Consider the following 23,624-nt stretch of genomic DNA (forward strand, 5'->3'; position numbering starts at 1 on the left):
TCTTTCATAGAAGTATCAAAATAATTTCTTCAAACACTGTCTTGAAAAATAGACAGCATGTCCACATTTTTTTTCCAATATTTTCTATTTTCTATCAAGATTTAATAACACTGTACATTTTATGATTACATAGTTTAGCTTTAAAGAATCATAGAGCGTTTTAGGTTGGAAGGAGCCTTGAAAGGTCATCTAGTCCAACTGCCTCTATCCTCCCTTAAAGTATGGGTTTACAAAATGCTCGATGGGTCCATTGTCTACAAATAGACAAAGACTGAGATTTTTAGGTGCTGAGAAAGCACCTAAAGATTTATTGGGCAAATGCTCACATATTTTTAAAGGATATTTTGTATCTGGAAAGGACTTACCAGTTTAGCTAGCCTTTATTGAAGAAAATGTAACTGCTCCCTATGTTGCTGATAAACGCAAGCTGAGCTTCTTTTGAATCTATTAACTAGAACAGTTGTTTACAGGCTCCAGTTTAAACATAAGTACTCATAACCATTTAAAACAGGTGGATTTTTCTGGGTATTGTTCAGTGGTTTTGTGCATGTTTGTTTGTGTGGACATCAAGATTTAACACTGGTCTGGCAATTAAACCAGTTGACAGATGCTCTCTAGTAACACTTTTCCCTTCCTTCCCAGAAAGGGAAAAGAGGATAAAAGAGAGAGACTTATGGGTTGGACACTAAACTACACAGCTTTAATGAAAATAATAATTATGAAAAATAAAATAACGAAATACTTACAAATATATACAAACACACACAAAGCAAATATCATGTCCCCCTAATAACAGTCACATCACCGTGAAGCTGCAGAGCAGGCCCTGGGAGTGTCCTGGACTGGACTCCTGGGGTCAGAGACAGATGGGAGCTAGATGGAGGAACTCACAGATTCAGGAATGTATGGATCAGGATCAAAGGCAAATGAATGGATTGAATCCTCCCAGGATGCCATGGACGAAGAGAGTTTAGCCCTCAAGATCCCTCAGATTTATACTGAGTAAGACACATATGGGATCGAATACTTCATCAATTTTGGTCACCTGCCCAGTCCGCTTCTCCCCAGAGGAGGGTCGCAGGTGTGACCCCTTTTATTCCCTTTTGTTTCCTGCACGCAAGAAGTTCAGCAGAACCAAGCAATGACCTTGGTCTCTATAGGAATAAGTATAAGCAAGAGCCTTTCTGCCTACTGTTTTCCAGCAGTAATTGTAAACATTAGTGTTATTAGTCCAAGAAGCAGACACTGACTGAAAAATGTGCTGTTAATTTCAGCAATTGCAGGTACTTAGAAGAGACTTAACTGAAAAGTAAAATTACTGAGAAGAAAACTGGTTCTGTCCTCGCTCAAACCAAGACAGTGAGACAAGCAGAAGAAATAGAAGGTGCCACAGAGAAGCAGAAAGTGAACGTCCAAAGCCAAGGGATACATTCTGAATAAACGCTGAGAATGTGACCCTGAAATGAATGCATGCCTACAGCAGAGCTTTAGGATTAATGTCAGCTGGAAAATACTCTGGAAATAAGGCAAAAGTACTAGCTTTAGTGTTTTGGGCTTTTTTTTTCCCCAAATATCTGTTTCATGCTTTGCAGTGTAATAACTCGAGGTCAGAGAAAGGTCTGTTTGCTTATTGAAACAGAGTTCTTTTTGGTATGAGGAAAGGAAAACTTAATAAGTTATACAGAGCCTTTAAGCAAATGCAGTACCCTCCTGAAGATGCTGTAATAATGTGAGCTTTTTGTTATTGAATTTGGACCGTTTTCCATTAGGAGGTTGATATTTACCTTCTATATTTTCTGTTGTTTTTTTGTATCAACACAATTGTGCAAAACTCATTCATCTTCAGAAGTTGACTGGAACCTAATTACTGCCCCAGCTCTGAAATTATCTTTATAACTTCTGCCATATTGTGGTTATTTGCTTGAATAGACACACTCTAAACACAATGGAGAAATTAATACATAATATTGCAAACATTTGCTGTGCCCATTTCTTAAAAGCATGGGTAAGTCAAAATGACTTAGCCTGCAACAGAGCTAAATATAATTTAGTTTTTTAAAAACAATGCATGGCATATACATTCAAGGTCAGAGCTTGAATAAGAGGTTAAGTCCAAGGCAAGACTTTTAAAATTCTAACATGTCTTATTGACCCTGTTATTTTAAGAAGAGAGAATCTTACTTGTGGAATATAATAAACATGTCAGCAACAATGGCCCTGCTATCAATATATCAGATATGACACAAATTGATATATGTGGGGGATACTGGTGAAAGGACAATATGCCAGTCTGAAAATGTATTTGCCTTTCAATCCATTTATATTATTCTGTTTGGCTGTTGTCTGGAGTGATGACAAACTTAGTCTTTTAGTGGCTGAATAAGTATTCTATGGGGTTATTCAATTGTAACAAATTATGACTCAAATTTTTTTGCTTGGCTGAAATTAGCAATTAATCATGGTGGTCATTTGTCACAAGCTTTGTAACTCTGGAGAAACAAATCTTCATAATCAAAGTTGCATTGAGTCTTCATACATATTAGCTGTTTCTACTTATAATTTTTTTTTATAATTATGCTGTTCTTTTTTTTTTCTTCTTTCTTACAGTAAAGAGCACTGGGAATCCAGTGGCTGTGGGATGAGTCATGAACTCTGTGCTTTCAGTAGTTACTGCAATACTGGGAAAAAAACAAAACAAAAACAACAATTCATTTTTTTTGCTCCATGGTGTTACTAAGTGCTTGAAAATGCGGTGAGAAACAGTCATGGAAGTGGGCATTTGAAGTTAAAAGAATATGCAAAATTCAATTTACTATAAATAATTGTTCCAACATTAAACTATCTTTGAAGATCTGAATCAAATGTTATTCCTGATTTGGTAAATATTTTCAAGAGCTTGTTATTTTGAGTGAGCAAGGAATTGAAAACAAGGGCAGAAAAGAGGTGAGAATCTTACACAAAATTTTGACAATAACTTTCTTTTGTCATCCTGCACAAATGCTTTTTAAAAACCCATAGAGGAAAGCTGCAGTTTCAAGATTAAGGATTTAACTGCAATTCAGCTGAAAGGGAAACAGCTGGATTTGATTCAGCTCTCACATGCTTTAGCTGCACTCACAGCTGCACTGTATAAAATATAAATTGACCTTGGTGTAAAAGAGAGAAGGTTTAGACCCAAAGCTGGGATATTTTGGGAAGCCAGCAGCAAAGTTGCTGCAAAAACTAGATGCTAAAACACTGGAAGCTTAGAGCTTCTTTTGTTTGAATGGATCTCTTCATTGTCAAAAGCAAGAACACTTAAATGTTGGTCTTTACTTATTCTGTTGCTTCAGGCTCAGTTTTGTCCTATTGAATGATACCTGGATATGTAAGTAATACATACTCTCAAGCAGAGCTTCTTGCCTCTGCTTAGCACGGGCTCTGCTTCAAGTGAGGCTGGATCATGTGCCCTCCAGAGGTCCCTAACAGCTTCATTTTTGCCATAATCCTATGGGTTTTGGCCATTGCTTCACACGGGGAAAATGGCAGAGTTTGATGTAAATTCTGATGTAATTGGTAGACTTATTTTTACTACATGGAGGAGGGACCAAACTTGTGCTTCTTTTTTTTTTTTTTTTTTTTTTAATTAATATACACAGAGAAGTAGAAGGTTTTGTGCATCTTCTGCATTTTTTTGCTACTATATTTTAAAACTTTTGAATTTTCATTTGATTAGCAGTGATATTACAATAGCATATTGTCAGCCAATATGTAACCATACCTGAATTATTATTTTTACTGCTCCGGTTCTAAATTTGGCCTATCCCATTTCAGTAATTTTTAGAGACAGATTAGCATTTCAGCTTATTACATGAATGCCAAGTTTCAGCCTTCAGTGACTGAAAGCAGCTGAATAGTTTATGATACTGTGTATAAAGGAAACAGCTCCTGACCCTTGATGACAGCTCTGTGAATATGATGATAGAATTGCTTGAGGATGTTCAGTCTTGCTCTTGGTTACTACTATGTAGGTTCCTGATTTGTTGCTTTCTTCCATCTTCAGAACTTGTTCTGCAACTCACATTTTTACATTTGCTGAATTTTGCTTCGCTCTGTTTCCTCTGGGTGTTATCTTGTGGAGGGTCACAACATTTAAAATATCACTTGCATTTAGTTTCATAGGGCTACGCTCTGCCACTGGGCATTGCTTTCAGACAGAGATGCTGCAATATGTTGTGCCATAGCAAGGATAGCCCCAGGAAATCATGTGCTTCAAACATTCCAAGGAAACACATTTTTTCTTGTTTTTTTTTGTTTTTCTTTTCCTCCTCTTTATTTGGTTAGTAACTTGATATTAGCCTATGCGGTAATAAGTCTGGCCAGTCCTTAACTCACCTGTGCTGACCAGCGTGTGTGTGTGTGTGTGTGGGGAGACAGGACGGGACACAGCATCAGTGCTTTCTTGTAGTGGGGGACCCAAAACAGAACATTCAAGGCATGGTTTTACCCAAGATGTTCTCTTACCAATCATATATGTATAGCTGAGCAGATTTTAAACAAAGAAAAGACTTCACGTTAAAAACACATTCATTCATCCGTAACTCTGGGTGTGTAGCATTTATTCATGCTTGTCTGCAGAAGGCAGTAAGGAGATAATGACAAGTAAAGGCCTCTGTTCTCTCTACAGTGGTGAGTGTGGATCTGGTACTAAACATAAAAAAAAAAAAAAAAAAAAAAGTACCCTTGGTTGTGGGACTCCCAGGACAACATGTACTTATTTTTGAGGAAAATAATATATATATATGTTGGAATATCTTTGAATGTATGATCTTTATTAATGGCTGCTTATTATCTAAAATCACAGTCTTTAATGTCATCCTTTGATTTACTGGGCTCATACCAATTTTCTAGCAAAGAAATCTTGACCTGTCGATTATTGTCAACTGTAGTTAAATGGGATGAGGCAGCCTTAAGAGTACTTGACCAAATTGGTTCTGCTGTAACTTTTACAAAGCCTTTGGTTTAGCCTTGTTAGACATTTTGTGCCTTAGATTTTATACACTGTTTGAAGTGTCTTTTTATACATTATTCATGTTCTTATCAGTACAATATTGCGTTTTGGCATCCTTCCAAGGATTGGTAACATTCCATTCCAAAATGAGACTGAAAAGGAAAAGAAAGACTGAAAAGGAAAGAGGGGGAGAAAAAGATCGTATTTCTCATATTTTGCTGAAATTTATCTGACCATTGACCTACTTTATTTTCTTAAATAGCATGAGAGATAGAAGTGGATTGATGAAAGAATTTCTACAGGTATCTGAATGCAAGTGAATTTAAATGAAGGAAATAGAATTTTAAGGAGAATGAGACAAATTCACCATTGGGATTATGCCGGCCAGGGGTAGTATAGGCTTTGTTGGAGTTTTCTTATGGTAGAAACTGAACAGGTAAATCTGTGTTAGTGAAAAGCTGTTAGGATCTTTCAAACACAAAGGCTTGGGCAGTGCTGTAACGACCAAAGGAGCAGATGAACTTTGAGCAGGTAATGTTCTAGCAGTGGCACAGGCCTTGTAAGCACAGCTGCATTACTCTTCTTCAGGAACCTCTGAATTAAGCCCTGGATGCAGTAAATTCTGATGTTAATAGAAAGCTAATCTTTCTCTTCAAGTCAAGGATAAATCATGAAGGAATGTTAATAGCAATGCCTTTCCTCCATGAAGATGACATTGCCTGCCTCAGACTTTGCCTCCTTTACCAGCAGAGAATACCTCCTGAAGCTCTTCCAAATATGATGTCACAGAGCATGGTATTCTTTTAGCTTGTGCTAACTCTAAACTGAGTGCCTCTCCATTGATTTGACAATATTAATCAAAAAGTTGGTAGAAGGTAACTGATCTTGCTAATGTTGTTACAAACTACCTTCATGCTATTATCCTGATATGTTTGGATTGCCTGTTATGGAGAAGAAACACATGCCTTTTCATGACATTTAGCAAAACAATAGCATGAAATCTTTGGACTTAGGTGGATTGAAGAGCTTGAATAAAGGGTAATAAACAGGAACAGCTGTCATTACATGGGGATAGAAACATCATTGTCATACCTTGGAATCCAAGCCAAACTGCAAAATATATTGTGGAATGAATATTTTTTTCCCCTATGTATTTCACATTATTTAAGTTATAGCTCTTCCTCAGAAGCATCTAAGATTAGCTGATCTCAGAGATGGGCTGCTTACCAGCTGCTGCCTTCCAATGCATATTTCTTCCGTTTGTCCACTAGCAGCCAGCATTTGTAGAGAATAATCATCATCAGAATCAGTGACTATTACATTTATGTCAATAAACTAAAATAATTCACATTTTGGTTAGTCAGAATTACCACTGAAATGAATTGCAGAAAGAACCAACACATTTATAAATTGTTTTTTCTCAGCAGTGATACTTAGGATCAGAAGGGACCTATTCTTCCAGAGTAGGAAATTCTTGTCATTTAAATTTTCAGGCACCTTCTTCTATATCAAAGAGACTGTGTAGAACATGCAGGGTAAAAATGTGTCTCATCCTCATTAGAGATTACTTTCTCCCTTACACCGAGAGCCGACCAAGAGAAGAAGAGTGTGCCATGAATTCAAGTTAGTCACTGTGACCAAGCATGTGTCCAAGACCAACACCTGAAGCACTTAGACAAATGAGTAATTCTGAGTAGTCCATATAGTCATTCTCTATGCATAAATGCCATGTTGAGCAAGGCCTTCTGAATGCTTCGCTCTATGTGGTATCCTTGACTTTGGTGCCATTATCACCATGTTCTGGAGATTTTTTTTGAGGCTATCTTTTTAACCTTCAAAATTTGTCTTTTCTCCAGGCTCTTCGAGAAGACTGGGTTGAGAGATGAACAGCCTTCAGCTTATTTTTCCTCATGATAACTGTTGAATATTTATGTGCTGAATTGTGATGAGCTGACTTTTCTATATTGCATAGTACTGGGTATTTTAATTCATGAGATGAGATTCACAGCTGAGAGGTGCTTCTGGATGTTTTTATAGCTCTAAATAAATAAATGAGACAGACAAGTTTTTGTCTTTTCCTCTGCCTCTTCAGCAAGTGTGTTTCTTTCTCTGCTCTTTATTTTGTTTTTCTTCTGCAGGGTCCAGCTAACTCAGTGATAGACACCAGGTGAATCAAAATAGATGAAATCACAGTCTTGATATTCTCTCTTTTGAGAGAAGAGTAAAACAGAATTGACAAACTACTCTCCTGTTTTGTTTGCTTTCTCTGTGAGCCTGTAACACAAATTGTTTCACCTGAATTACTCAGACAGTATTTCTCAGCTGTACTCAAAACACCTGCTAAGAAATTCTCCCTTTTGGCTTTTGCACAACCTGCATTCATCCCATCATGTGAGTGTGAGGGAGCTTCTTAAAAATACGTCACAACAACAGGAGTTTACTTTTTGTTTTTTTATCTTCCCCCTTTCCCAAGCTATTGTGATTTTCACTAACCTAAAATATTTGGTCTTTTGTAAAAACAAGGAAAATATTTTAACCTCCCCAGTATAAATGCAACACTAAAGTACTAAAGTCTTTAAATATCAGCTTAATAATCATGAACCTTTCAGATTTGATATCTAAGGGTCTCATTCTGCAAAGACATGTAAACCTGGCACAGGATTAAAATTATGTACTATTGATAATGCCTTTGAGTTGAGCAAATGAGTTGGTGAAATATTGGCCTAAAGTTTTCATTAAATATGAAAGTATCGCTGTAACGTTCATGACATGCTTTAAAGGCTATGGTGAAAACTGCATTGCTTCTTTGGCTTTTTTTTAATGGTTTTGTGTTATGAACTCCCTTTTTATCTTCCTCACCCTTTTAATAATTTTTCTATTTTGCTGGGAAGGACAAGCAAAGTGAATATTTAATTTTGGATGCCTTAAAAATGGACACTTTTTCTTTATTAAAAGATCTTTTTAATAAAAGCATAATTTTTTAAACCAGACTTGTCAGGATTAATCCTTAAGATATTTGAGAATAGAAAAAAAATCTAGATTGTGACTGAGGCACACATCTAGCTAAGCTCATTGTGTAGTCTTGAGGAAGTCATACTGTTTGCTTGATGCCTACACCCTAAGGGATACCTAGACTTCTCAGAATCACAGGGGTGTGTAATATGTAGCATATTCTTGTTTGAAAAGACCTTCTGAGATGGAAAGATCCTACAACAAAGGGATGTGTTATTATTTTTTTAAGAGTATGTGCAATTGAACACAGGAGACAAATCTTCTAGTAGGTTAGAAAACAATTAGAAATTGAAGTTCATTTCCTGAGTTGTTTAACCATGGCTTTGCTTCTTTTATTTTCAACAATAATAAAAGGAAGAAAAGCTAATTCTACCATAGGGATCCATAAGCTTTTATACCAAAGGATGTTTATTCATGTCTTTTTGTAAGTAAAGTCAGGGAATGTTTCATGTTTTGGGAGCACAGACTCACTGTGCTTTGTGCTGGCAAAAGCCCCAATGCAGTTGTTACATCCTTTTGTATTACTGGTAGGCTCACATTGCCTGGGCATTGTGTGGAGAACATCAGACCCTGGGAAATGTCATATACTCGCTGCTCTTTAGAACTTGTAGTTCCACTACAAACACTGAAATCACCAATGCCTGTGTCTTGAGAGAGTGTCTAGTTTGTCATCCAGCTTAATTCCTTGGCAAGGAAGTGCGCAGGAGGTGGGGGTGGGTTTGCAGTAGTTTCTACACTTTAGTTATCTACAGAAAGAGGTGGACAACATAATTTCAAAACTTGTCTGCCATTGCATTGGGAATCCCTCAATATTTCATTGTTGGTTTTTGTTGTTGTTGTTGTTTTGACTGAGCATGTGGGATGGGATGCGATGTCACCAATAAATTGTTTCACTTAAGTAGTGGTGGATCACTGTCTAGAATTGCTATGACTTAGACTATATTGGACAGTTCACTGTTTTATCAAGGACAAAATCTAGAAGAGAATTATCTAATGTCAGTGTGTTAGGAACTTAGAGGCAGAGCTTATAGCTAGAGTGATTTGCAATGGCTGGCAGTAAAAACACGTATTTAAGTATTTAAGTACTGGTTTATTTAAGTTTATTTATTACTTAAATATTCAGGTATTTAAAGACATCTTGTTGAAAACAAAGTACAGTAATATCAGAGAGAAAAGTAATTTTGGAAGCCTTAGGGAAGTGAATGAGTAAGTATGGCTGGGATGGCAGAATAAAGTAACATGAAATCTCCAGCTGCATAAGTGCTTATTTTTTTTAACAGTCCTTAGTTTTATTTAAGAGACTTAGAAGAATGTGTTTAATGAGCTCCTGTGTATATAGTGAAACATTAAGACACAGTTCTTCAAGAAAGGTGGCTGAGGAGCCAAACCTGTACCATATGTAGAATTATCCCATCCTGGTTTTGTGCCAGCCTATGGGTTTGCTGAGTTCAAAAGCATTTGGATTAGAAATAGTTTGGTCCTTTTCTTTCTCCTAAGCTACTTGGGAGAAAGATTTTTAATTAGTTAAATGCTGGTTGGAGCTGAAACACTGCAGATGTAGCTTTTTATATGACTCTGTCACAGAGAAATCTAAAATACTGAACCAAATGAAGAGAAACACAAAGACCATTTTCTCTGCCTCATGCCCTAGGAAGACTGAATCTCTGTAAGTCTCTTTCTTCCTGATCCTCTGCCAGAATTTGTTTTTGAGAGGTTGTTCTGTGTTTTACCCTTACTTTCTAACATTTGATAGTCACTCTAAATAAAATAAAAAATGCAATGGATTTTATAATAATGTAATTTGGTAGAAGCTGGAAGCAAAATAGAACTGTGCAAAACACAGCTCCTTCAAGACCAAAATACGTTAAGAAAGTCTGCTGAAAATCAACATTAAAAGCATTTGCACAGGAGAGAAAGAAGGATACTTCTGATTTAGGGATCAATTTTCAACAGCATGTGGCCATACTGAGGAGGTGGAGGTTCAAGAAACTTTAGAGAAGGAGATTCAAATAAATATTTATGCTTAACTTGTAGTGTTGCTAAGAACCCCCTGAAGAGCTGGGGAACATCTATACTTTAGCTACAGAAATGAGGGATGCAGAAGGAATGGGTAAATCAGCCCAAACTGATGTGGAGAGAATCTGGGCTCTTAATTATAACAGTAATCAGCGCATCAGTAATATAACATAAATGAGCCTAAAAAGTATTAAGAAAAAAACATATTCCTGAGGATCCTTTCATTCAGTTGTATAAGATAGATACTGTGTCTCCTCTTTCAAAATTACTACCTGCTGCCACTAAGGCATGTGTGTACGTATGTAGCTATGCATACATAAAATAGATTGCATGGATTCTATTTGGCAGCAGTTTATATAATAATTCAAATCCAATTGTTCTTGCCTTTCAGTGAGTAATAATAAACCATTGTAATTTCTTCATATGATCATTAGATTGTGTTAAAACTGGACACAGGAAAATGGAGTGAGTGCAATGTCACCTCCCTGCCCTTATGAACATAAGAGTATGCACTGCTCTGAGAAGCTCACAGTTTCAGGTCTCAGCTCTTGGTACCTGAAGACCCTGTGTGCTCAGTCCATTTGAATTTTGGCTGTGTGCATACTGCATTTAATTGTACTTTGTATTAAAATTTATACTTTGCAGTCAGTAATCTGCCCTTTTGACCCAGAGTATGTGCTAAATGAGGAAAGCAAATAAATCTGTTGGTAAAACCTGTCTTTTTCTAATCAGTAGGTGCAAACAGACACAGTTGGTTTTTTTTGCATTAACTCTTCAGAAACCTTAGTTGGTAAAAAATGTCAGAGCTCTCTTTTGGATCTGCTTGAACATTCAGATGCATATTGGTAACTACTTGATAAAAAAGTTCTTACTGCACTTTTGAGAGAAGACAGCATGACACAGCTTCCATCTTAACCTACTTGCCACTTGCATTATAAACATGATAAATCAAGCCAGAACAGCCAACAAAAGGGAAAAAAGCATGACTGGAAAATGTAAAGGCCTCTGCTCCAGGGTTGCCACCCTCAGGAGCTGCTTGGCCTCTGCGCTTTGCTCCTATCCTGCTCCTTGTCATGGGGTTGAACTGCTGCAGCTCATACATGCTGCAGGTGTTTGGATATAGGTGTGCAATGCAGCGGTGTACCCTGAATCTTCCCTGGATGGGGACAGTGTCTGTCAGAGCTCCTGGGGGGCTTTAGGGGCTCCCTGCGGGACCTGGCAGGGCAGAGCCTGGCAGCCCGTGCCCATCTGTCTATGTTTAGGCAGTTTTTCTCTCACCCCATGACTACTCTCCACCCAAGAAGGAGAACTAGGAAAAAGGCCCAGGAGACTGGTGGGTTGACGTGAAATATTAATAAAATAATGAAAAAAAACTACTTTTAATCCCAGTACTAACGTGAAATACAAAATTATACTTGTGGCAAGCTGTGCACTCCCAACAGTGAATGCCAAATGTCAAACACTGTGAGCACCACAGCTCCAGCCAGAGGCACAGCAAACAGCAGGGACTGAACAACAGGCAAGACTCTCCAGGGATGGCAGCAGTTAAGGACAAGCCCTGTCCCCAGCAAACTTCTCAATTTATAGTGAGTTCTATGGTATGGAATAAGTCTGTCGACGAGCTTGGGTCAGCTGTCCTGAGCTTCACTTCTCCTAGGCCTAAGCACCTGCCTAGCTCAAAACTGCTAGGGACCTTGATCGCTATGGAAACCCACATACTATTGCTGGCTATAAACTGAAACAAAAAGTGCCTTATTAACTTTATGCTCACAGAATAAGCTGCTGCAGTCTTCTCAAAAACTGCTACTTCCCTGAACTGAAGATGGGTTCCATAATTCCACCCCAGAGACAACAGGACGCCATCCTGCTGCCCGAGCCAGAACTGGGGCAGCTGGTGGGCACTGGGGCAGCACCAGCCCTGGGCATCGGGCACCTCCCAGGGGATGGGGATGGGCAGGGATGTGAGTCAGCAGCCGGGCTGGGGCCCCTACGTAGGCAGGGCCATGTGTCAGGGCTGTAGCTCAGGCCAGGCCTCGTGTTTGGTCTTTACACGAAAGCAAGTTTCCTCCGGCCAGGGTCAGCCCTCACCAGGGCCTCTGTTGTCTCCTGACAGCAGCTCTCCTGAAGGGCAGGCTGGGGCTAAGCAGTTCCCAGGCTGTCCTGGAGTCAGGCACCCTACCCCGAGGAGGGGGAATGGTGCACGGAGGGCTCTGAAATCCTTTGCCAGTTGTGTGGCAGATTTTGGCAGGGTCCTCGTCTATAGCTGAAATCTACCTGGGAAAACATATTTGAAGAGGCTGAACTCTGAAAGTGTCATTCTCAGCCCTCTCTGTCACAGAGGAAAAGAGGGAGCTTACTGCAGGCAGGAACTGTGGGGACCTGCCTCTGACAGGCTGCAGCTTTTTTCAGGGGCCCAGATGCAGGTCATTCAGGCATTTCTTGGTTGGGTTCCCCATATTTAACCAAAGATAAGAACTTATTTGCAACAGAGACTGATGAGAGTGAATGTTTGGGGAGCGCTGCTTGTGAGACTGTTGTCACTTGGGGCTGCTGTGGGTACAGATGCATGCCAGGGGGGCTCCCAGCCTCGGATGCTCTGCTTTTCCTGAGCTCAGTGAAGAGGAAGGAGGGGAGGCAGGGCTGGAGAGTGAATCAGATGCCTGAAATTAGATGCTGTGAAACCTCTTCTCTTTTAATACCTACCTCAAAGGATATTTCAAAGGCCAGTCTACAGTCGCAAGAAAGGCAGTAATAGTCAGTGTTAAACCCTTATGTAGGCTCTCTGAGCTTTACATCTGCAAGAAAATGCTCCACACTGTTCACACCCTGCTTCATATCTCCCCAGAGCAGCTGGTGCATAAAGCTTCTGGTACCAAGCGTATGCAGCACTGGATCTTTAGTCATCAGGGGGATCAAGGCTGACAGCAGGGGTTTAAGCCTGCAGAGAGAAAACAGTTACCAGCTGATGCTTCAAACAGCAGCTGCAACATCCTCAGATTCACTGGCTCCCACTCAAAGACCTTGCCTGAATCTGTTCAGCATGCAGCAGGCCAGGTATGTGCAAACATGGAGAAGCCTACTCTAGACAGAGGAACAGCTGGCCATGGATATGGGTCTTTTACCAATGAGATCAACAAGGAAGAAGGTGAGAGCTCTGTGGGGGGTGGAGAGGGAACAGAGTCCTTCCAGTGTCAATAATATCCATGAAACCTTGGAGGTGAAAGGGACAAAGTGAGAAGTACTGCTTTTGAGACTGAGAGAGGTTAAAACACAGGTCAATACTAATGCAGTGGAAACTAAGGAAAATCAAGGCCTGCTCATTCTAGAGGCAAGGAAACCAGGCTTGCATTAGGGAGCCAGGCAGGCTGAGCTGGCACCCTGTTACCAGGTTGCTGCATCTTTAGCTTAACTATGTGTATCTGGTAGGAGACAATTTTCATTGACTTCGGTATCTATAGAACTTCTAAACCTCTTTACAAAACATTCCATAACAAAATATAATGTGCTCTCTACAAGACTGTATTTATGTTTTTAAGTATATAACTGTTTTCGTGTATTTACATGTTATATCAGTATATCTAGACAGAGGGGAAAAGAAGAAGAAATATATGAAGTATCGGTAGTATACAGGACTGTGGTCAAGCATCTGTACTGAATAGTAAAGAGGTTCAGAACAGAAAAGGACAGTATTTTTTTGTGACTGATAAGCACCATTATAATTTAAAAGGCTCTTTAATATTGTGTTGTTTGGCCATTATTTTCCAGAAGGGCATACATGATATATGACTGAATACCACAAGCAGCTTCTACGAAGGAGGTATTTTTCAGTTGTCAGTAGACAGGCAGTGTAGCTCAGAAGAGGATTTCATCACTCTTTCTCCAGATTGCCTAGCTGGCAGCCTCTGCTCACCTCCCAGTGGCCCTCTGCTTTGCTACTCTGGCAGTGTTTAATGTTCAGCCCGGGAGACAAAGGAGGATTGTCCTTTCAAAATGTACATACATCAGCACTGTCTGAAAGAGAAATACAGCAGGAAACACTGTTTCCAAATTGCTGTTTAAACTGACGGCCTTCTTCTGAAATGCACACCAAACAGAAATAAAACAGAGCTAAAAGCAGTGATTTTTGTTCATGCAGAGAAAAGACTCCCTTTTGGCACCTTTTCTAAGGCATTAACTGTACCCAAAGAGCAGTTGAAATGGGGTGAGAAGAAAATGGTACTTCTGAGGTAAACAACTAGACATCGGTAAAGCAGTAACTCTTCCTTTAGGTACTGGTTTCTGCTGAATAGGAATTTGGTGGTAAAAACTTTCTCATTTTTGGTGGTAAATCTGCTGGGTTAAACCTGAAAATCCAAAATCTCCAGCAAAAGCTTGCCAAGTCTCAAGAATCTCACTCTACTGAACGTATGTCAGCTGGACATATACTGCACAGAATTATGCCAGGCCCTTATGCAAGGCTCTGAGGTTTTGTGGCTGAGAAGTGGGTCTGGATCTGCTTCAGTGTTTGGCGCAAGGAGAATGTTTATTGCAGACAAGATGGGTAATGATGGGGCATTATGAGTGATGTGCTTGCTTGTTGGTTTTTTTTTGTCTCCTACCTAGCCTGCCAGTAATCAGAGACTAGAACCTGCACAGGACAGTTTCTGGACTAAGATTGCTTGATTTATTAGATAGATCTAAATTTGCACACTGAAGCCAAGTGAGCTGTGCTGGTTGAGGATATGGTATCTTTTTTTAATATCTGTTGAGACTCTGGAAGTCTAGGAGGTCCCGGAAATCAGTGAGCTAAAGCAGAATAGCTCCTATATTTGTCTGGTGTTTATGCTTGAAATTCTTTTTAAAAGTTCATACTTTGTATATGTTTCTAGATCCAACATTGCTGTTTATCCAAAATGCTTAGCAAGGAAGTAATACTATGTAACACACACAAAACCAAGAGAGAAGTGGATTAGCATAATCTTTAGAAGTTTCTTAACCCAGATTTTCCACATTTTCTGCTTGCTGGAGCAGGCAAAGGTGCTCGATCATTACTCTTTAGGTTAAAAATTAATCACCCCCCTGCTGTGCTGCTCCTCACATATTTTTTTTTCTTACACTTCTGTAGTGATAATATATATATGATATGCCAAACTCCCAAACTTTCTCCATCTTAGTGCCAAGATTCAATACATTAAAAATGAGAAGAGATTTATGTTACTTTTACTAAGAAAAGCTTTGTTGGGTATACAATATGATGTCCAATTCCAGTACTCAGGGCTGCCAACTACTACCCTGAGCCTATGCCTTTCTGACTGTAGTCTAGTGCCAATTAATTATTGCATAAAAAAAGCTGAGGTGAGGTGTCCAAAACAATCAAGGGAACATGAAGATCATAAATAGGAAGTTCATGCCTCATTCCTATGTCAGTAAGGACCTATCTACTAGCAAAGTTCTTAAAAGAGCAGAAGGAATCTAGAAAAGTGATCTACTGACTGCATGAAAACAAAAGTGTTATTGCATTGGCACTCCTGAAGCACTGCAGTCTTTCCCTTTGCTTAGGGTAAGCAATAACCACCTTATTTCACAGCACTGATATGATCAAAGGTTGACTTTTTAATGGTGCTGTCTTTAACTTATTAATGAACTAATAGTCAAACATACACTTGTATGTGCAGAAAAAATGGACTTGACAAACTGTTTTCAGAGAAGCCAAAAACTTAGAGATGCAACTGCTCATGCTGCGGTCCTAAGTATCTGATCAGCTCAGGAGCCACAGTGCCCTGGATGGTGTCAGATGCAGCCTCAGATGCATGTGCTGGGCATGCATCATTAGTACCACTTCCTTCTCTCCCGTAGTGCAGGATCATCAACAGCAGGCCACTCATTTAAGAAAGGCAGGTGCAGATGTTTCTCTGTGAGAGCTAGAGGCAGAACATAAGAACAGAAGAGGGGCTGGATAGTTCACACCATGCACAGGATGCTTCCTCATCCAGCTGCATCTGCTCAGATCACTGCACGTTATTCTCTAATGTCTTTGTAGCTTGTTGTGGTGTGGAGTAGGATTTGTCTGGTGTTTGCCTATCTATAAAATGATTGCCTGGTTTCTTTTAAAACACATGTACAATTTTTCACAGCCACAATAGCAGGGAGTTCCATGCTTGTACTACCCACTTGCATGAAGAACCATTTCCTTCCCTTTTATTGGCTTTGAACTCAGCTCTTGCTTGCTTTCCTTAGTTCTTGTATTGGAAGAGGCAGTAAGCAATTGGTTTCTGCCTACCTTCTTTATGTTGCCAAGGATTTTGTGGACCTTTATTATATGCCCCTAAGATTCCTCTCTTCCAAAAAAAGAGTTCCAGCCAACTCAGTTACTCCCCTTATTGAAATTCTTCCTGATATTGTTTATCCTTGTTGGTCTTCTGTGAAACTTACGTGTCCTTTTGCAGATGAGGGGAGAAGAACTGAACACAACATTCAGGGTGTGGATGAAACGTGATTTATGCTTCAGCATGATGTCTTCTATTTTGTCTCTATTCTCTTCCTGATAATTCCTAACATTTGCTTTGCTCTTTTGACTGGTGAAGAACAGCAACCTGATGGCTTTATGGAACTATGAATCATAACACAAAAGTCTTTTTCCCAAGTGGTAATCATCAGTACAGAGCTCATAATTTTTTGTGTGAAGCTAAGATTGGTTTTCCCTGTGTGGATCACTTTACATTTATCTACACTGAATTTTGTCTGTCAACTTACTGTCTAGTCACTTGGCCCCTTAAAGTAAAACAAAATCACAAGGGTTTTTCTTGTTCTTAGTGCCTTGGATAGCTGTGCAACATCTATGGATTTTGTCATCTCCCTGCTCATTGTCTTCTCAAGATGATAAAATCTGAGTATCTTAAACAGCACGAGTTCCAGCACAAATCCATGCAGAATTTGAGAATTGACTGCACTAAGAAATGACCATTAGTCATATATTTTTCTTTTGAGTTTTGTTTTCTGTGAATGCTTAATTCCTTTGTCTTTGATGAAAGGGATTTTAAAAACCTCTTGGAAATTGAGGTGTATCAACTAGATCACGTTCACCTACCTACTTGTTGATTCTTCCTTGCACTTTAAAGAAGCTGGGTTAACTGTCCTCAAGTCAGGCACTCCCTGTGGATAGCAGGGCTCAGATGTATCCTCTTCCCTCATAAGAAGTGGCTGATGCTGTGCTTCTGTAAGTAACTAATTTTTGGCAGGCAATTATTTTATCCAGGCTCCCTTTTCCAGGCCTCTACAATAGCTCAAAAATAAGCATTCATCAGCTCCTGGAAGCTGGCCACAGCAATCTCATGTGGATAGTTGCCATGTGAAATCCACTAATAAATACATTTGTTGTGAGGGTCTGTGAGGTGTAGTCCAGCTGGTTTATCCTGATGAGCATTCACAATGTCCAGAGCATTCTGTGTGTGTGTGTTCAGAAAATGTGAATGGTATCAGAGGCAGGATGTCCATTCCCAAAGTTAGGATGCACACTCATCATCTGAAGTTCTGGCATATACCTCCCACCACAAGGAGCACCCTGTTTACCCCAAAGAATAAAAACAACCATGTGGGTGTAAGAAACATCATTTGAGGTGGAAGTGTTTGTTGTGAAGAGGAGCATAGGGGATGCCTGAGCTGTGATCTGTAGGAAGGATACATTGCTGGAAGGGGGGATGTAGGGATGTGGTATGAAGCTGCTTCAGAAGGAGGTCTCCTAGGTAAGAGTAATTTGGACTTACACTTAGACCTATTACTTGTAGCTGTACAAGCTGGATTGCTCTCAGGAACCTCAGGGGTAGCTTGAAGGGGTAAGCTGGGTGGAGGAACAGAGAAGTAAGGGGGAAGAAATTTAACCAAGTGAGATAGCAGGCAACCTTTGGCTCTATCTTGTGCTAGGTGTGCTGGGATAAGGGGTTTTTTTAGGGACAATGAGAGAGAGTGCAGTAGTTTAAAATTACATTTTATTTATAGTCACAAGCTTATGGTTTCCTCAGAGAGCTATCTCTGGTTTCCAAAATTATAAGCTAAAATAATAGGAATTTTAGAAGAAATTATTTATTATTTAGATTAAGATATACCACTCCATGGCTATTGATTTGTTCAATGTAATCTGAATATGTCTGTTGAGTGAAAATGCTCTTGAAGTCTCAGTCTTCAGTGAAAAATATCTACACGTTTTCATATTTGGAGGTGTCAGACTTTCCATCTGACTTCCAGATTCAACAGTTCTTGTGTGTAGCAGAAATGACAACTGGAACAAAGAAAGAGTGGAATTAAGAAACCATGATCATATGTGCTTTATTGATGACATTTAAAATAAAATAAAAGCTTTCATGCTTTTTTAAGCACACACAAATCTCACTTCAATTATTTTTAAAGCACTGAGCTATCCTGTCTTTTACAGTGTGTAAGTGAAAACTTCTCACAGTCCAGATGGAAAAATATCTTAGCGTTGCTCTGTTTTAGTGATAAAAACATTTAGAACATATTTATGAATACTATCTTTACTACTCAACCAGCTTAGGATTTTCTCACAAACATATGAAATAATGTTCTGTAGATTTTCTGCTGTAACTTTTCACAGTGAAGCATCAAAGCTTTAAAGTCTTAATCACAGAACATAAGCATTTACATTTGTGGGCCTAAATTTTTCTTGGCTCATGGTCATCAGAATCTCTTAAAAGTATATATTTGTTTACTTAATATAGGTGACCCAACTTGGAAGGATAAAATCTAGCATATTCCTGAGGTTCAGATGATTACCAAAATGTATAAACACATACAAATATTCAGGCTTTGCATGCCTGATGCTCTGGTATATAAAACTAAAGGGCTTTTTTAGTGCTGGATGAGTTTGAATATGTCTTGTTTAACATTGGACCTGTGTGCTGGGCCATAGCTATTCCCAGCTAATATCTACCTTATAGTTCATTATTTCTTTGTGAAAGATTTCACTTGGAATTAATTTCCTAAATATAGGTGATTTGAGTAATAAATATACCTATGTGTCTGTTCTCCCAATACAAATCTTGTAATATAGACAATCTAATTTCAGTTCTTTCAACACCAAACCTAGTAATATACATGATCTGATTGCAGACACCTTTTTAGCAGCTCAGTAGTAAATGTTGAAATTCAAGCTGAATACATTTCACTGACTATGGGAGCTTAGACACCTAACTTAATTAACTCCTGCATTTAGATTACTATGGTCTCCAGTTGAATGCTCTTAATATTTTCTGAAATTTTATCTTCTGCATTCAGTTGTCAATTCAGACCCTTTTAATTTCCTTTTTAACTTGATTTTCAGATTTAATGATAAGTCTTTTTTAAGATTGTTTTATTTCTGAATCTAATACCAGGTGATCTGAAACATTTTCCTGTAGCAGTCTAGAGATTTTTTTTTCTTTAAAAACCTAATATTTCTGTTCTATGAAGGTCTTTTAAAAGCATAATAAATGCTTTAAAATAAATATATTCTATAAAGATATTTATTTTATAAATATTTTTATTAATATAAATAAATAAATCAATAAATATCTTTTTAAAGTATAATAAATACTTCTGTGCTGCTTTTCTTTCTGCTTTTTTGTGTCTGTGTTTCTTCATTATCCAAAATGGTGCTTCTGAATGCCAGTCTACAAATCTTTATTGTGTGATGGTGGAAAATCACTAAATAAAGTGGTTTAGTAAATGCTGGGCTTGACTCCATTATCACAGAGTTTAAGCATTTACAACTAGTGAGGCTTTCTATGGAAGCAAATTAGGATGCTATTTAAATCACTTCCGTTAACCATGTTTTTCATTGTCTTGCCTGTAACAATTAGAAACTCCAGGTGAAAGAAGGCACTCTTACTCCTGCTGGGATCCTTGAATCAGCTTGAATATTTGTTGACATAGCATTCTTAGTTTGTAATATGTGATAATGATATTAATATACTTCCTGGGGAAATTTCACTTCTACTGAGCGCATTTCTCTCCTTTTTCCTGGTGCCATCATCTGTGTGGTGAATCAAATACCTCTAATCTACATTAACCAATTTTACCTTTCCCATATATGTAAGTCAAAAGGGAGGATATTTTACCATTACCCTGCTATGATATTATATTAAAATAATTATGATTTACTATAAAGGACAGTATTCCATAAATTTCTCTAGTCAACTATACGTGTAGGACTATATTTGGCAGAAAAATAGCAAAGAACCTTTCAGTAGTTGTACTATGTTACAAAAAACATATTATAAAGAACAGGCATGCATTGATCACATTTTTGGAAGTTGATCAAGTAATTCAAAGCAGTGTTCAAGAGCTGATTTTTATAGTATCATAAAATGGTTAAGGTTGGAAGGGACCTTGAAGATCATCAGGTTCCAACCTCCCTGCTATGAGAAGGGACACCTCACAGTAGAACAAGTTGCACAAGGTCTCATCCAACCTGGCCTTAAACACCTCCAGGGAGGGGGCATTCAAAACCTCCTTAGGCAAGCTATTTGAGCACCTTACTACCCTCATGGTGAAGAATTTTCTTCACTGGATTAAGCAAGGCTTCCCCAAATACACTAAGAAGTTGTGTCTACATGTTCTTTGACTTTAAAGACAGTGATTCTGACTTATTTTAAAATGAAATTTTCCTCACTTCGATTTTTCCTCCTTGCTACATTCCATATGGGGTGACAGCAATGTACCATGGCACATAGCACCATGATACACAAGTTTTTACAGAACAGACACCACAGTATTGTACCGTGAGAAGATGTTGTTCCCAAGAACTGCATGCCTGTAGTTAGGACGAGGTCCTGCCAAAACTAATGAACACCTGCCTTGCATGGGAGCTCCAATGTGGTGTGCAATTTACTTGATTCAGTACATGTTTCAGAGTGTGTTCAGGCTCTCTGCATGTCTCTTTGTACATTTATATGCCCACAACCAGGCTCTCTTCTGCTACTCTTGTCTTTAAATGCCTTTATCTCTGACCTGTGGTGTTGGTGGATATGGTTTAGGGGAGAACTTGGTAGAGTAGCGATGATGGTTGGACTCGGTGATCCCAAGGGTCTTTTCCAACCTGAATAGTGCTATGATTCTATGATTCTATGACCTGCATCTCCCGCTGGATCCATCCTGTAACTTGCATCGCTAATGGGCTTTGCTTGTTTGGTTTGCTGGTGTGGTTGTAGACTCAGTCCTAAGGCACAATAATTAGGGAACAATAACTACTGAGTGCTTTAGCTGACATGCTGAACCTCATCAGGGGCTTTGAACACTGTCTGGAATAAAAGGAAATCTCTAAGCATATGATCAACAGACTAGAGTTTGCTTTCATCTATTAATGTATTTCCAGTTTCCCTGGAAAACTTTTAACCTGGTGAATGCTGTTGTGTAGTTGGAGGTAGACTGTTCAGGTTGGGAAAAGTCCAGTATGGTAATAAGATCAAGTAGGAACAGCTGTACAGACTATATAATGTGAGCCAGTTAAAACTGTGGGAAACAAAGACTGGTCATGTGATTGCAGTTAACAAAGTAATATATAAGATAGTGGAGAAAACCAGTATATGTGAGGGACCCTGCTCCCAAGGGTCTCTAAGCCACTATTTCCCTTCCCTATAGCTTGGTATGTGCAGAATTCAAGCACTGTCCTAGTGCCTCACATGTCAAACAATTGCATAGATAAGTGTTTATTCACAGAATAAAAACTTAGAAACTAAAATACAATCTGTGTCTGTGTTTATAATAGATGAACTGAAGTTAATCCTTGGGAAACTGTTCATTCTAACCTCTTTGCTTTTCAAAGCAGGAAGTTGTAGAGGTTCATTTAGATGCAGAAGGGAAAATATCTAGGTTTTAATCTTTTAAAATACACATTTTTGTATTGGTACAGAAATGCCTTGTTTCTCATACAAAGAGAGGAGTTGCCACCTGTGAAAAAGAACAGCTATTTAGACCAGAGCAGGGCAGCTTAAGAATGTCACTTGTGGAAAATTGTTTCCTTGAAAATACTGCAAGTATTTCTCCAAGGAAATATTTTAGAAATCACTTCCATTGGAATATAAGAAAGTGAAATTATGACTAAAGTAACTAGACAGCAGGCAAAAAAAAATAATTCCCTGCCTTAAATTATCTGTCTATTATTTTCTATTTCCACGTTGCATAAGGACAACAAATTCAATTGAATTTGTTACTTGGATGAAATATTTTGTGTTCCAACTGTAATACTTTTAAACAATATAGAAAGAGGAGTCATAGTAGGTACTTAGAATACTGTAATACTATTGTTATGTCACATTTCTAGCACTAGCTAAAAGAAGGAAAATAGATTTTGCCTTTTCTTTTTTTTTTACTTCTACTTGCCAAGGTCATAGGGTGCAATTCAATCCACTAAAGGTAATGGAAAATTGCCTGTTCTCATTTGCCCTTTGATAAATTGTATTTTGCTAAGTCTACACCAGATTTATCTTTGCAACTAACATCAAGAGGAAAATACTGTAAATTTAAGATTGGTACTTCTAAAAAGGAGAAAATTAATTGTTGTTGCATAATAAAAATGCTCAATTGCACACACTGTCATAGATGTAAACACACAGGCAGAACTGATATTTCAAATGTCTTCGTTCTTGTGTGAAACTGCTTTAATCACTGTTAAAATTACATTAATTTTAATATAATTTTAATAATTTTGGTAAACTTGGAAGCAGGATAAAGAGATGGCAATCAAGCTTCTTAATTTTGAGTATTAGTATTCACAGTGACATGAAGATTATAAGACTGTAATCAGTTAAAATATCATTTTGAGGGGAATTTATTGACTGATTGTAGCACTGAAAAATTGATGTATTTTTCTCAATCAAAGTAAAAAAAAAATATCTGAATCTCAGAAGAAAATTACCCTTTTCAAAAGTACTCTGGAATTATATCCCAAATCTTCAACTTCAGTTAGTGAAGGAAAAGAGCCATCAGGGAAGACAATACCTCACAATAAATTACAATATTCTTCAGTGATAAATCAATTAACTTGAGAGGGAGAAATAGAATTAGTGTTGACATACAGTGTAAATACATCCCATAACATTATAACATTGAATACTCTAGGATTCAAATTTAGCTGCTTTTAAGGAGTTAGCTGCTCTTAATGCTTTTATGACAGAAAGATTTAGCTGCCCTTAAAGGGATGTGGAGGAAAAATAGAAAATGAACAATTCCATTCCTTAATGACATTATACCGCTCAAGACTCCTGTGATGCTACTGTATCACTGTGTATCAGGGATGCAGTGTTACTTCTCTAAGGGCGTGCAGTCATACCTCTTGGTTTATGTTGACTTTTGTGAAACATCACACAACTCCTTTTAGGATTATACCTCTAAGTAAGAATACTCATTTCCCTTTATAGTCTTCAGTGCTCATATTCTGGAATGATTTTCCTTCTGAAAATTGACATGAGGATATAGACTGTTAATTATATAACAAAGGACATTCACCAAACCAAGCCAAATCTTTTACTTCCTGGTGGATATACACACAGTTGACTGAGTTGTAAACACTGTTAATATATTTTTATTCTAGATCAGGGTATTTGCTATGGTACATTCCTGACTAATTTCATCAGAG

Source organism: Chaetura pelagica, unplaced genomic scaffold (assembly GCF_000747805.2).
Source record: "Chaetura pelagica isolate M959 unplaced genomic scaffold, ChaPel_1.0 scaffold109, whole genome shotgun sequence".
In the NCBI taxonomy this organism is placed as follows: domain Eukaryota; kingdom Metazoa; phylum Chordata; class Aves; order Apodiformes; family Apodidae; genus Chaetura; species Chaetura pelagica.